General features: G+C 38.4%; 2 long non-coding RNA genes across 2 annotated transcripts; both read left to right on the top strand.

The window, feature by feature from the left end:
* The first annotated feature begins 562 nt into the window (after window positions 1-562).
* On the top strand, window positions 563-8,173 carry LOC134515927 (uncharacterized). The gene is made up of 3 exons (XR_010071170.1): window positions 563-753; window positions 1,574-1,699; window positions 8,062-8,173. It is a non-coding gene; the product is annotated as an uncharacterized LOC134515927 (long non-coding RNA).
* Window positions 8,174-8,598: 425 nt separating this feature from the next.
* LOC134516096 (uncharacterized) lies at window positions 8,599-14,573 on the top strand. Its single transcript, XR_010071217.1, has 3 exons — window positions 8,599-8,731; window positions 9,513-9,625; window positions 14,504-14,573. It is a non-coding gene; the product is annotated as an uncharacterized LOC134516096 (long non-coding RNA).
* Window positions 14,574-15,968: the final 1,395 nt, after the last annotated feature.

The raw sequence follows: 15,968 nt of genomic DNA, 5'->3' as shown, positions 1-15,968 counted from the left end.
GATTTAGACTTCCCTTCCTGTATAACAAACACAGCAGGACAGAGAAGTGCAAAAACTGATATTATGGTGTTTATAGCTGGGATCCAATTATTTGAATACTATTTTAATCTCAGCTAGCATCTTGCTCATACACTAGGCTGTACCTATATTCAACCCAGGAAGAAAGGCTGGGTGAAGCACATATAGGACAGCTTTAGTTTAGCTTGTTCAGGTCCTAGTACGCGTGGCCATGTGTATAGGTGTTACTTAATGGAGATGAGTCCATGGACCCAAGCACTGGTGTGTGATTACCGAGTATGCTCCTGTTGCATTCGTGCTCCCTAGCCCAGTTCTGGCCAATGCCAATTAGCACTCTCCTGGGGAATAGGCTGGGGAAGCAAAGGCCAACAGTGGCTCCCGGTTGACGCTGCAGTCCAGGACTTCTATTTTGGGAAATGAAGAGAATGTGGCTGTGTAGACGTGAGCTATGCTGTGACACTTGCCCTCGGGGCCAGCACATAGGCACGGCTTGTTCTAGTTACTAGCATAGGCATAGCCCACGTCACCCAGTTTTAGCTACATGAGCAAGTCCAGAGGGTCTCTGGTGGGCTCTCTTCAAATCCCGCACTCGCTGTGCTCCCTGCTCTGGTAGCTGGATTACAGCTAGCTCGACTGAGGTAAAACCGTGTGCTGCGGTCCAACCAGTTAATTACAGCACAGCCTGCAGCAGCAGAATGAGAAGCAATGACCTCGCTGATGAGGCTGCTGGCTAAGGTAGGAGCTCTATTCCGAGATGGCTGAAAAGGAAAGGTGCTAAAAAGTGCTTTGCCTTTCATTTGATCTGGCATCTTCTTTTTCAATAGGTAGAAAGTGTGACTGATCTACTCTCTATATGTTTGACAGTGCTAATCCCACAAGTTGTCTCACTCTGTCAAACCTTCCATGGATCACCTTGGTGGCACTTGTCAGTGAAATAACAAGAACTCTTTCAAGAAAACAAATTCAATATGTACACACACGTGTGTGTGTATACATATATATATATCATATAAAGTTATTAATTAACCTTACTCCTTTTTGTCCCCTTTCTATTCCAGGGTTAGATAACATTCCCCCTTGCTGGTTTTATTCACTTTTTTAAAGAAATGTCACCCAAAACAATTGTTGGAGCAGTTTATTTGTCAAGCGTGTAATTTCCTATCAAATTCCTTCTCTTTTGATTTGACTTAGAAGTTTTGGAAAAAAATTAAAACAGATTTTTTGACAGACTAAAAAACTGTGTGTTTGCCTAATGAAAAAATCTCTCTGTATGCAGTGGATTGATTTCATGTGATTCTAGCTAACTTAACCAACTTGAAAGACATCTCTGGCAGATGGGATGAGAAGTTAAAATATAAAGGGAAGCCAACCCTCATTCAAATCAAAAATGTCATAGTTGCTATCTCTCTGGCATGTTACACGCAGTCCAGACAAGTGAGTGAAATTCCTAAGTAAAAGAGTTACTCTGCATCTTCTGTTTCAGGCTGACCAGCACAAAAATAACATTGCACAAGCTTTGTTATGTAACTCTAATATTCTTTGCTGTCCACAACAGAACATCATGAAAATACTGACTATGTCTATGGGAGATCCTGCAGTGCCACCCAAAAGGATCCTGCCCTGGAAAGTCGGGACATCATCAGCCAGGGGTCTGAGATAACCAACTCTGCTCAAGTGCAAGGTGTGTTAGCCAGAGCAAAAAGCCACAGCAACGTGACTCTGCTGCTTCCCAACCTAAGCAGTTTTACATGACTTGGCCCAGAACAATGTAGATGCATCCCTAGGATAAAACTTCAGCCTTGTATAAATTAGCAAAGGCCAGAATTATTCCAGTTGACACCAACTGGAAGATTTGAATCATGTTTTGTAATCAGAAGACATGTCAGGATTTGAGAATGAAACATAAGCACCAAGCGAATTCCCCCCATTCCTGAACTGCAAACTGTGCCAGGTTCATCTTGTTAGGATTCTTAAATGTATTGCTATATTTTCAGTGGGCAGAAAGGATGATTTATTTTCTTTTAGCATTTAGAGACAGTACTTACTTAGGTTATTTAGTTATTGAATCAGCATGACTTCTTGCTATACAGAAGGCTGAATGCATTAAAAATATAAGAGAATGAAGATGAGCTTTCTGTTTAATATTATTCTTCCACATAATATTTTAGAATATTTTTAAAACATAAAATTTAAAGTCAAGTAATCCAGAAAACTCAGTGCTACACTCAAACAGTGTATAGAATTACATGTTTGAACTGGCTTTTCAACATGCTTCCCCTCATTTTAATTTGGCACCTAGCAGCAGTTGTGAAAATGTCCATGGCATTCACTGGGGCAAAGCCTAGGAAATAAGAAAGAAGCTTTGGAAGCATATTTGAAGTTTGAGACCTCTGAGAATTGTTGATCTGTATAAACACGAAAATGAGAACTGCCAACAGTTTTATGAAAAATGAAAATCCAAAAATGCCACTGCCAACTAAACAATAGGCATATCAGAGAGCACAGATTATGGACTGGACCCTGGAATACCCTAGTGATGGGGTTAGGTATTACTTTGAGTAGGAAATCAATCTGTATGCTTTCTGTGGAAAAAGAATTGGTTTTGAAAAATTCACAACTTGAAGTACAAAAGCATTTTATCAAAAGTTTCTAACTGTGACATCCAATACTTTTTCCTTATTTCAGCATTAATAAATCCCAGAATCAGAAATATTAGAAATACCCTCTCTTCCTTCTCAGTCTGTCACTGCTTTGATTACATTATTTTTTCCTACTCTATGTAATGGCATATGACATGAAAGTGCTTCAGGATCACTAGTCCATTTCTTCCTAGCAATATCATTTTATGTATGCTTTTCAGACTCCTAGAGTGCGGAATTGTGCTCCCTACTAAGGTAGGGCTATGAAAAACACCAGACTGCTGTCAGGAGCCCTCAAAATAATTCACATTTTATTGTGGCTATATCTTCTGTCTCCTATCTATTTTCTCTACAAGACTCATTATAAATTGGGTTTTGATGTAGTTTCTACTGCAAGCCTATTCTTTTCTTTCCATAAAAAGAAGGGAATAGTCTTCTCACAATGTAAAGCCTGATTCGCCCCCATCACCACTTACCGTATTCTCATGGTCCTTTCTCTCTCCTCTCCCACTGTATCAGTAAAGGGATGACTTTTACTTCTTACTGATCACCCACAGCATTCAATTTGTTCAAAATTCGAAACCTTTATCTCAGAGGAAGCTTTTAGTATTCAGAATTAACATTACTCCTGGCAAAAAATGCCTTGTGGTAACAACAACAACAACAACAATAATGTTTTACTCAATACAGAATCATATGTAGATGAAGACAGACCTACAGTCTCTTCATTTTTACTGTTACATACACTGTTTGTTATTTTTCCCTTTGGGTGGCAAAGTAGCAAACGTGTTCTAGACATTACTAAGAAAGTGAAAGTTTTTATGTTCTATAACATTGTTCTGTAAATTCACTTTAACGTCGATTTCAAGCCTTTTTGGAGCAGAGAGGCTTCTTGAAACACTGTGAGCAGACCAGCTGCCATTACAAAAACTCATACATGTAACAGAGTACAAAGCCTTGTATCTCAAAAGAGATAATTAAATAATAGCATTTCAGCACTGGAGACTGTTGTAGCAAGTAGGGGTCTCCAGCTGCAAATAATCTCATCGCTGGATGTGCTTGTTTAGCAACTTTATGGACACTGCTTCCATAATATCCTTATGATGGCTGCATTCATTGTGCTCACTTATGCATTCAAAGATCAAATAGCTTCTGAAGCTACTAAGCTTATAAAGAAATTAACTGTAGTTAATCTTATGCATATGTTTGAGATGTCTGCCAAAAAGAAGCACATCAGATACACCGCATAAATAGATTTGTGTAGAGCCAGCTATTAAGACGAACCAGTGGTGGCAATTCAACAGCATGCTTTAAAACAGTGCCTGAGATGCCGCAAGCATAGAAGGCATGAGCTGATCATTCAGATGAATCTATTAGCTGGATTTTGGGAACCAAAAGGGTACCCAAGGGGAAAAATGCCACCCAACAAGAGTCCTTTTTGAGAAAAAAGGAAAAAAAAAAGACAAAGAGATGCTTCATCTATCTCTGGTGCATTGCCCATGAAGGTCCAGCCTTGGGGATGAATGAGGCTCTGGGACCTGCCTGAGGCTCACATCTCACAGACCTCTCCTTGACCATAATCCCACTTCAGAGGGAATGAGCAGGAATGATTTCTCAACCTCACACTCTTTGTTCGTGTCTTTTCTCTGGAAACCTTAGCTGGGGACAAAGTCTGAACTCCATTAAACATTTACAATATTTTCAAACTCAGTGTACATCTGATAGCACTAAATTCCTACCATATTAGCCAAACCTTAACAGAGGTTGCTATTATTATATAAAATTGCTATTATTATCCATTTACAATGGATTTTTAAATCAACTGAGTACTGCTCTGACAACTGCGAAATTATTATCTATATGTAAAACACGATGAAAGTAATGGTAATCCCATGTCATGCCATACCCTTGCAGGGATTAGGGGAGACTTCATAACAGTCCTGTTCTTCTCTTAGTTGGTCCTGAAACTGATTTCTCATGTACAGTGGTAGAATTGTAACATTGCCCTTGTGGAGCAAATAAAACTGGGACAAGTTTACCATACTGTTCAACCATCTATTTTAAACAGATTTTTGACACTACCACAAGCAGTTTAACCATAAGGAAGCTCTCCCGCATTAATTCTTGTAGGTTTGGTGTTGTTGTTTTATTTATTGCAAGAGGCATGAAAACATTAACGTTTAAAAAAACCAATAAGACAAAATAGTTGAAGGAAATTCCTCAGGACGTTAAAGCTCTAGGTGAAGTCTCACTCATTTTATGTATGATATAAAGTTGTACAGAAAAATCCTATGTCTCAACCAGATTTATTCAATTCTGTAAACCCCAGTAGTATAATGTTCTGAGTTTTCTGTCCCTACATATTCCTGTTTTATTTGCCATTTTAGTTTTCATTTGAATTTTCTTTTTCCAAGCATTTCAAAAACATCTTAAAAAGAGCATTTCAGCAAACCAAAAGTAAATAATAAATACATCAGTCTAATGGGATACAGCAAGCCATAAACTTTGGAATTACACACTTAATTTCATTTCCAAGTTTTTGAAATAGAAGTTCATAATTTTTAAAGAAATGTGGGGGTTGTAGATTTGCCCTTGTTTTGATATTTTGAAAGTTCCTCTTTGCACTCTCCCTCTCAGAAAAGCTTTTAAAATGAATTTCAATGATGAGTTTCAATCATCTCTATTAAAAATGGTCTTCAACTTTTCAAGAAAATAAAAAAGATAAGAAGGGTTGGAATTTTTTACCACCTTTTGCCAGAATTTATTAGTCTGCATCACTAGTAGCCTACAGATTATATATAGTGCTTTTTATCTTCAGAGAAAGAACAACTGCAAATTGTTAATTCGCAGACATTTCTTTTCAAGTTTTGCATACTTTTCTGACACCTGATTATTCTGTGATATATTAAAATGTAAGACCCTCCTCTTTTGCTTTTCTATAATTTAAATAATTACCTGAATAAAGCATGTGAATTATGGCTTTCACATTTCCCAGTTCAATCATGCTAATTTATCTTCTGGCAGCGAATTTCAAACAAAATTACTGTCTCACTCTGAGACGTGATGTTAATAAAAGATATTAATTACTTCTTAGAAGGCATATTTCTTTATCCAGACCACAAATTTAAAAAGAGGTTTGCCAGAAAAGAACAAACTCTGCTTTAGTTCTCCCTCCTCTGACAAGTACAGAATTTCTCTCACTTAGACTCATACAAAAAACCCCTTTTTTCTCCATCTCGTTGAAAACCTTTCCATCTATTTCTGCTGTATCCTCACTGACCACTGGAGCCATCACTTTCTATAATGCCATTTAGGATACATTTACTTTGAAAACTCATCTTCCTAGCTTTGAAAATGTACATGGAGATCTCTGGTGTCTAATCAAAGCAAATGGAGAATACAGACTATATTCTATATTATTTTCCTTTCAACAAGTGTTGAAAGTATGAACTTTCTTGTTCAGTTTCATATACTATATCCTGCTGATAAACCATGCAATTTTAACTGAAATTTTAAGAGAAAAAGGCCACACAATAAAAAAAAATAATGAGCAAAAGTGCTGAATACATGTCAAAGGTTTTACACAGCATGAATCGTTCACCATTTAGGAAGAAAATCTCTTCAGATTTACTTATCTGTTTGTCAGTATGTCTGGGAAAGCATGGCTGAAAAAGCCAAATACAAATACAAAATACTTTATGAAGTTTGCATACTTGTTTCTGTTTTTCTACTGGGGAGGTGTGGAGGAGAGTTGTGATTTTTTCAGGATTATTTAGCTTCACATCACAAAGTTTTCTGTATGTTAACTTGTAATCTAAATCTAAAACTGTCCTTTCATGTCACTTGTAAAGAGTGTTCACTGTGGGTATGGAAAAGAATTTTTGAAACTTGCAGATAGGAAATGTGTTTTCATTAGAGACTAACAACATTCTATTTCCATCAGTAATACTGTAATGAGAGAAAAGGCACAGTAAAATTCCAGTTTTGGGGTGGATCTGTTACTCTCTCAAGAGGAATTTAGGGGGGTACGTCCATTTATGCGTATCACGTGTAGGGCCATTGTTTACTCTAGCCAGAATTTTTAAGTCCCTAATCTCCATGTACGGGATGAAGATCATTCCTCTGTTCTGTTTCACCACTTGTAATAAAAAAAAAGAATGAAAACAGTACATTTTCAATGCAATACTAATGTTCTTCTCTAAAATAATGTTTTATAATGGAGACAATCTGTTTAAAATTGATATTGAGATAATTGGCAGTGAAAGAGACAGGGCTAACATTTTTTTTACCTCTTCATTCAGTGGAACATAGACAAGAGACTATTCTGGCTGCAGATACTGCAGCAAAGCAAGAGGATTTATCACAGATTGGTTCTCTCACAATAAACCACAAAATGGCAGAAGGAAACTAATTTACCTTTTCAAATAGTGTGGTCCAGAGATGCAAAGCAAGCAGCAAAAAGACAAGTACATTGTGTTTTCGAATTACACCAGAGCAAGTTATACTAGAAAAGAAATAGGCAAATAAAACCCAGAAGGACCAGATGCTAAAAATATAATGATCTCTCATTTTCCCTCCACTGTTACTCAACATTAAAGCATGATGTGGTGTCTTCTTGTTTGCTTGGGCACCATTTAATCTCTGCGTTTCACTTAGTCATACTCCTTCCAAGCCAAGCAGGCACTGGACTATACAGCAGCTTCCATTTATGTTGCCCATATTTTCAGTTTTAACCTTTCTTCACAGTCTATTGCTGTACTTCTGCCTAAAAGCAGCAAAAGCTGATGTTTTTCCTCCATTAACTTTGCTCTTTCAGAAGAGTTTTACCCAGTATTCTGTACTTAGGTTGAGTATGAATTCGAAGTGTAAGTGATAACTGTGATAGTGGTCAGCTTTGTGTATTAATTCTAGATATAACTTGGACTTCCCGGGGAGTGAGAACTGCCTTCTCCTGGCTGTGCCGCGGACACTGCGATAAATGGTGCACGTGCAATTCTTGCCATGGAGCTTGGGGCAGGTGCCAGCAGCCTTCACTGCTTCTGCCACAGCAAACATTGCCGCAGCTTCAGTCTGGTGGCATGTCCTGATTTCACACAGCCCCCAGCCCCTCCTGAAATACAACCACCTTTTTGTCTGAGAGACAGTTTCTACTGAGGTACTCGCCACCTCAGAAAATCACTCTTCTCTTACCTTGTTTTACAACACCCTAAACACCCTAAAGAGGTTGCTAGTTCATTGACCTACCTACAGCAAGCCTTACAGTTTTTGCATTTTAAAATGGATTCAATCTCCATTTGTGTTTATTTCTTAGTTTCTTAAAACATTGATTACTGTCTTGACTTTTGCTCTTCAGAATAGTCTTAAATTCTCTGTTATTCTCAGCTTTGTTCATGTTTTCTTCCAGATTAGGAACATCAGGACCTGAAACTAAGACTGGGCCTCATCCTTCATTGAAGGGTAAACCCAGAGCTAAGAAGAATGGGAAAAATTCGTATTATCATACTTTATCCTGAGAGCAAGACGACTGAGACAAATGAAAGCTAGCAGAGTTCTTCAGTGTAAACTCAAGTTAGGCTTATTTGCTTTTCATGTTGTCATTTTAATTTAAATTCTTTAAGTTAATTGTAATTTTACTTCCTTTCTCCTTTCTGAATTCTTGTTAAAGACCCACTTGTAAAAAAGAAAGGACGCCCTGCATGTTTAATTAATACATAAAGGCTCATACATGTATCCACATACCAGCAAACAGATTCAGACACAGAGAGGAAGGCAGAAGCAGACTTCAATGTTAACATTTTGGCAGAAACTTGAGATTTTATTAAGCTCAACTCACATGTTTATTTCAGAGGGCATATAATACAAAGGCTGAACTATATGATGAGTGAGAAACAATTTTCAAAAGGATGAAATTTTGGTCTTTTTTTTTTTTTTTTACAGGGCACCTCAGAAGCATGTATAGGAACACTCAACATGAAAAATATGAGAGAACTATCTAGTGAAAGAACATCACCCACTAATTTTCCCAAGCATCACATAACTGGGCAATGTACAGAGAAGGCATTCAGCAGCCTCAGGTAATCTCTGCACAGAAGCGGAGCCAACACCTCACACATACTAGAAAAAACAGTATTCTAAATTAAGCAATGACTTCTAATGATGAGTGTGCTGTGTGTCAGAGGTGTCAGTGGTGAAAATACAAGCCTGTGAGATGAACACAAGATCGCACAGCTTATAAAATGAAATAGCCTTTTAAAATTCTGTCCTAGGCAGAATGATAAACAAAAGGGAGAGCTCCAAGTCGAAAGTAACCAATATATTTTGGTGTTAGAAGACCTATTTTTAACGTTCCTGCTGACCACATTTTGTAAATATGCTAAAAGATAGTGCAGAGGAATGGAAAAAAAAATCCAACTCCCTTAGACCAACAGTAGTGATCTAATTAAAAAAGATTCTGAATGGCCCCCAAAACCAAGAGCAGACTGGGAAAACTACTAACTGTATCCTAATCTCTAACTCACTAGCGTCTCCAGTGGGGCTAAACCTAAAATTTAAAGGCTCACTTAGTCCTTTTGGACCTCTGGGCTTGCAGCTTTTTCTCTATGGAAGCCACTCCTCTTTTTATTCATCTGGCAACACATAGTACCATGTTTTGAAATGTCTTTTTGCTTTCCATACCCATTCCTGTGTCTGGAGGCTCCATGCACTGTAAAACTCTAAGTTTTTCATTTTTAATTCATGTTCAGAATATTGTTCTACACTTCCCACAGAAGCAGCTTTCTACCCCACAGTGCAAATTCCTAATGAGAAGCAATACGAATAACTTTTGATTGTACCATCCTGCTTTCTTACTACCAGGGCTTTCAGCTTTACCATGGAAGTTAAACAACTGAAAATTCAGCCTTTTATCCCAGGTACACCAGATGTAGGTGCTAAGGACCAAATAATTAAAAGCCTCACCCTGATCCCAGGTACGTTATGTAAATATGGATTAGCTCCATTGTTATGGATTTGCTGCATGGATTTTATGGATTTGCTCCATTAGCATAAGTGAGACAGTATATTCACAAGAACTGTTTTTTTCATATATTCATTTCCATTTCCATTGTTGGTCATCAAGATGAAATGTTATAACTCTGAAATCAGCCTGTCACTTATATAATTTGAAAACCTACTTGCTATAGAGCTTGCAAGCACACTACTCCTACACACATGCACTCCTAGTCAAATTAACCTTCAAGTCAATGAATATTTAATTTTTACATTATTTTCAGCATCTCATCTCTCCACAGTAAGTATGTACTGGGTAATAACATAGCTGATATGGTGCTAAATTCTTTGAGGCTCAAGAGATGAAGTAAAAAGGGCTACAGACCAACTAACTACTGTCCTGAATACTAAAAGCCTAAGTCCAAAGACAAAAAGACTTTTGTCAAGTGGTGAAATGCAGGCAGAAGGTAAGGTCAGAGAAACTCAGGAAAGACATAAAACATAATTTCCCACCTTGACAGCAGCACTAAATGTGGGCTAGTAAGGAAATTAAAGCACTGGAGGCCACTATGATACATTATAAACAAATCAATAGCATAAAATGTCACATGTATCCTCTTTCCAACATTTTCTGTAACTAAACATTGACCTTTATAAAGAGGCACAGAGCTGTGAGAAATAATCTGATTCATTTTGGCTAATGCTATAAACCTAAAAGCATCAAAGAGAAAAGTCAAGCCAACAGATAATACTTACATTTTAAATACGCTAAAGGCTTTCCTTTACTAAAACTGCTGTCTTTTCAGAAGAGTATCAAAGACTCCTACATCAGGCAGTTCAAATTTTCAATTGTATCACTATTTTAAGGGGGAAAAAAACCCGACAAACCCAACAAACCTAAAAAACCAAAAAAACCCACAGAAAAAAAATCTGTGTCAAAATTACTGTTCAAGCAATATCAAAGCATTTTATGAAGGTCTGTCTATTGGTCTGATGAGAATTTCACTTGTACTCTTGTACACTGCCTCACATCCAATTCAAATTTTGACCAGAGCATGTGCCAGTCCTTAGACTAACCAGGAATGTTCCTGTGAAGTTCAAATTCTTTCTTTGTGTCTCTGGTTTGAGGCTGTCTCATTTCTCAGATGACTGGCCTACTTATTTCTTGGTTACACTGAATTTGGGCTCTCCCCTCTTCCTCCATGACCTCCAAATGGAGTCTCCCCAAAATTTCAAAACCTCTGAATTTTTTCATGATCAAATTGTTATTTTCTAAGCAACCCCACTGCTACTGTAAGTCATAGGCTTGATTAAACGTAAACTAGTTTTTCCACCAGTTTGATGCAAGAATATTTAAGAGACACTGAAAACACCAATAACCATAGCAGGGAACAAAAGGATGTTTCTGCATTGTTGGGATTAGTGGTGGATAATGTTAATTTCCCTACTGACAGTATTCGCTGTGTTTCTCTAAAAGATGATGAACCACAGTAGGCAAATGAGAAGAAAAAAGAAGTACCTCCTTGTTTCCATCTGATTGCAATGGTTGATTTATAAACTCATGCAGCTCTTTAAGAAAAGCATGTCTTGCAAATAGCTGGTGTATTTAAAGGATTTCTAAAAGGATTTAGAAAACTCGTTTTAATCAGGCACATTCCATCTAGGTTTTGCGTTTGTTTTTATGTCTGCTTAGGGAGGAGGGGTATTTATACTATTATTTTGAATCTGTTATTCATGTATTAGCTGTCCATGTCTTCTCAGGGAAGAGCTGATCCTGGGTCTAAAGAAGATATACAAACCTAGATATCTATCTGTGCAGAAACCTGGTTGTTGGGATTTATAGTCATAGCATCTTTCCTTACTGCATGTTTTCTGTGAGGCTGTAATTCTATATGTTATTGCACAGGACAGCAAGAGGAAACCTTTAAAGTACAGAAATCAACATAGAGCAACTGTGAAAAATAGCAGCAATTATAGAAAAAGGAGTAGTTGGATAAAGCCAGGCTATTCTTTTGTGCGTAACACAAGACCGAAATCCAGATCAATTATTTCCAGGTTTACAGAAAAAAAGTAGAGGGAATATCTTGGAAAAAAGACTTCAGTTTGCTTTCTGTTGCAATACTTTGAAATGGTTTATTTTTCTTCAGAAATGTACACTGCCTAGCCATGAGGCAACAGTATATGCTGGAAAGGTATTATTTGATGTTATAGCTTACATAAAAGGAAAATGTTCTCTCTTTCCACTCCTCTTTTAGCTAGCCAGAACAGCCACATATTTTATGGGTATCAAGCAGGAATATTGAAAGTGTGATAGAGGCACTGGATTCTGAATTTCAACAGAAATTTTTTCCAATTGGGAAAACCAGCTCCCAGCACCACTCCGAAAGAACTGTAGTAAGAGAGTAAGACCCAATGTTATCTTAAGACCCAGTATGTTCCTTTCAGTGGGAAAATGGAAAACCGTCATTTACATGAAATTCCCTAAATAGCCTTGCCAATGATTTTTTTCCAGTATTTTTTTAAAAGCGGAATTTCAGTTCTACATGCCAAAGGAGATGCGTTGCTGATTAAAGTTGTTTGATCACACACCAGCAGACTACAGACCTCCCATTGCCCACCCTAACTGCTCCCTCACTTTCTCAAATGCACGTTTTTACTATTTTAACTTCATCTGCAGCCTTGTGTAATAAAAACTAAGTCATTTGTCTGGTATGTATTTACATCCTTATGATACCAGTCCTCTGTTTTCACAAACTGATTTTTCAATGTGTCATTTCCATGTATGTTACCCTATTGCACATTCCAAAGGTGCCCCAAAATATTTATGATGAGATGCTCATGCTAATATAGAGCTGAAACTACATTCCTAACATGAAGCTGCTTTTCAATATATAGTCCATGGAACAACTTTCTTTGAAAACAGTAATACAGTGCTGTATTTCGCTGGTACTTTACTAATGCTACGCAGAACATCTGTCCAAAAGAAAAATTCATGTCAGAATAATGAACAATACATGTCGCGACTCATTAGGATCAGCACATGAAACTATTGCTGCTGGCAACACAAGTGACACACACAAGTCAGCTAGTGGCAAAGACGAGTCGCTCCCTCTAATCACAGAAGGGGGGGACATGAGATCTCTGCTGATCACAAAGCACCTTCTCAATTTAAATTTAGTACTCATGTTGATTAAAAGGTTTTCCACTTTAATCTTACTTAATCAGATAAAAAGACTTGGTACCATGTGTATGAGGCAGTATCTGTGACTCATGGGAAAGTGCTGCTTAACAGAATGAATGCAGAATACATTTCACACACAAAAAAAGAGGAAATTATGTTTGTAACTGCACCATTCCTTGAAAAACAGCAGGGTTCATAATAAACTACATAATGAAATAGTATCATACCTTTTTATCATACATAACAGAAGTAGTGCGAACATGTGATACCTTTTTATTTAATGACCAGAGTGTTACTGAAGGCAGACAAAAACCATCCCTTTCTCGAAGAGGCAAATTAACATAGAAATAAAAAGGTAAACGTAACTTCCTCCAAAATTGCAGAATATTATATGCAACAAGGTGTGATTATAACTAGTATAGCTTGATTATAGCTTAGGTGTATGCACCATTTTCCAGATTGTATGAACAGTCAGCTCACCATTTAACTGGTCATTCAGCCTCACAGCAATCACGCCTGTATGGTTGCAAGAGAGACGTTAAATTCTTGCACGCACAGTTTTGTTGCACAAATATTAGCCTGGGTTTCTTGCTGTAGAGGACTGAGGTCATGTCTACACCAGAAAGTTCTTCTGGCAGGACTTTAGGCTGATTACAGCTTGTACACATGGCACTGGAAGGACAGATACATACTTGCTGAACTGCCTTTGCCAGTGCCAAGTGTCCTCCCCTTAAAAGTCCATTTTGGCAAAAGATATGCTATACACACTTTATATTGACCCTAGCAACTCTGCTGAACACAGTTCCTCAGGGGCTGTGTGTTGTGGGATATCAACAAGGAGCTCAGGTTCGAATTCTCATAATTCCCTTTCTTCCAGCCCACTATGTTTTTCCCATTCTTTGACATTTCTGTTTTAGATTTTTGATTACGCCTTTTCATATCTCTATTCAATCTCTCAATCAGAAATAGGGCCCCAGAGAGATAAGTAGCACACCAGAACCCGCTCACAGACAAGAGCTCCCCACAGACTCAACTCCCAAGGTAGCCAGCGGAGCTGTGGCAGACACCAAGTGGAGCGGCTGATGGTAGCGGTGCACAAAACCAGCAAGGTGTCCTAGGCATTTCATGATCAGCACTGCACAACAAAGCAGAAGGAAGCAAACATTAAAGAATGTGACATGTTATACTGCAGTACAAATCCAGGAAAATCACCAGTGACCCCAAATTTCATGAAGGTTGCTATGTCCTCTGGCACAGAGACACTGGTGACAGCAGATGGAGATTGTTCATTTGCCAACCTTCAGCCCAGATGCTGATTCACTGGGGGCAAGAAGGGCCAGGGAGTTTACAGCGGACATAATCCCTCCCTTTGCACAGCTACATGAGCTCAATCTGCTCTGGCATAGCACAATATCCTCACAGCCATGTGGATACCCAGCCTTCCTCTCTTTTCATATCCAAAATTCAGCTCTGTTGGGCCAAGAGAGTTACCAAAGGTTAATGAGGTTTGGGGCTGGAAAGCCCAGCATGGGAACAGATTGTCAGTCAGGTGTGCCAGGACTGTGGCAACAGGAACAACAGGCAGATTTGAAATAATGGGACACGTGAATTTTGGAAGAGGCAAAAGTGTGGTGCATAACCCAATTTAACTCACCATGTTGTGCCTCTGAGTACACAGGAACAGAGGAACAGCTACACTGGCTCAGACAAAAGGTCCGTCTAGCTTCGTACTTCTCTGGCAGCAGCCAGCAACAGATGCCGAGAGAAAGAGGAGACCAGGCAAGTGGTGGCTTTTCTCCAGAACACCTTGCCAGCCTCAGGACTTCCTAGGTCAGGGGTCTTCACATGGTCTTTCATAGTCTTTGATTAATTCCTTTTCCAGTAATTTCTGCTGCTGCTTTTGGAAGCCCTGTAAAATTTTAGTATCCACAAGCAGCTGTCATAAGAAGTTCTACAATTTTTTTGGAAAGTTGCCTATGGAAGTACATTAATGAGTTTGCTTTGAACAGGTAACTAATTTAATCTGATGCTCATTATATCATACTGAAGGAGACAGCAAGAAATTGCTTGCTATTTACTGTTTCATGGCCATGTGGGACCTTACAGTCTTCTACGATAGCACCCAGGCTTATGGAATGCGAATGCTTCATGAACAGCATTCACTAGGTGGGGAAGGTATGTGACGCTGCAGCCTTATAAATATAAAATCTTTTCCAACAGAACCTATAGGAATACAACTCGGGACCTACATTTGTGGATTTAAAGAGCCAGCGCTGATCTTAGATGACCGTTTGCTTCTTGTTGACAAGCAATTGAGAACCGTTTGCCTTTTTACTGAACAGGGACAACAAAGCTGTTGAATGTGTACCAAACAGACTGAAAAATCCTGGCAGAGATTCATGGCTAGCCTGAACTGTAATGAGTAAGTATTCTTATTGTTGCTACTGTATGTTATGTTTTCCATAATACTTGTGGAGCGAAAACTAGCGGGATGGAGGAGCGAAGTGTAAGGACTGCTGGTTTTGAATAACCTGGCACAATTAGAAGAGCTCAACAAGGCTGTAAAGGTCCCTTTAACCATCAGTCAGAACTGCACAGCATGCTGCTTTTGTCTAGTTGTTTGCATAGTTGGCTTGGATTTGGATTTTTCATAACTTGTAAATGCCTGTGATGAATAGGGTAGAGGAGATGTTAGTGCCTGTAAATATGTATAAATAGGAATGTCATACTCATTACCTAGGTCATGATTTGAAAACAAAGTTATATCAAATTGTGCTAAACAATGTGCAAATTGCAATACACTTCAGTGCTTATGAACCTCAACATTAATTTTTTATTTTTTTTTTTTTACACTTAGTCACACTAAGATGTGTGTGAAATGTTTTCTGACACATCCTGGTTTTTTTCCCACAGGCCAGTGTATGTTTCCTTCTAGCTATTTGTCTTATCCATGGAAGTCCCATTACACACTTACTGACCTCCTACACCTTTCACTGGTCTTCTAATATTTTTCTTGTGCGTTCTGCTTTTCTTCAGCCATGTTGTGCATTAACCCTTCGTGCTTCTCCTTGAACTCAAGCATGCTCAGCCCTTGTATCGTGCGCTCCCCCTGATCCCTACTATTACACCTGACAATCACTGGG

The sequence above is a fragment of the Chroicocephalus ridibundus genome, chromosome 5, assembly GCF_963924245.1.
Source record: "Chroicocephalus ridibundus chromosome 5, bChrRid1.1, whole genome shotgun sequence".
In the NCBI taxonomy this organism is placed as follows: Eukaryota; Metazoa; Chordata; class Aves; order Charadriiformes; family Laridae; genus Chroicocephalus; species Chroicocephalus ridibundus.
Note: the sequence above shows the minus strand (reverse complement) of the source record. Positions and strands in the feature narration are given on the sequence as shown.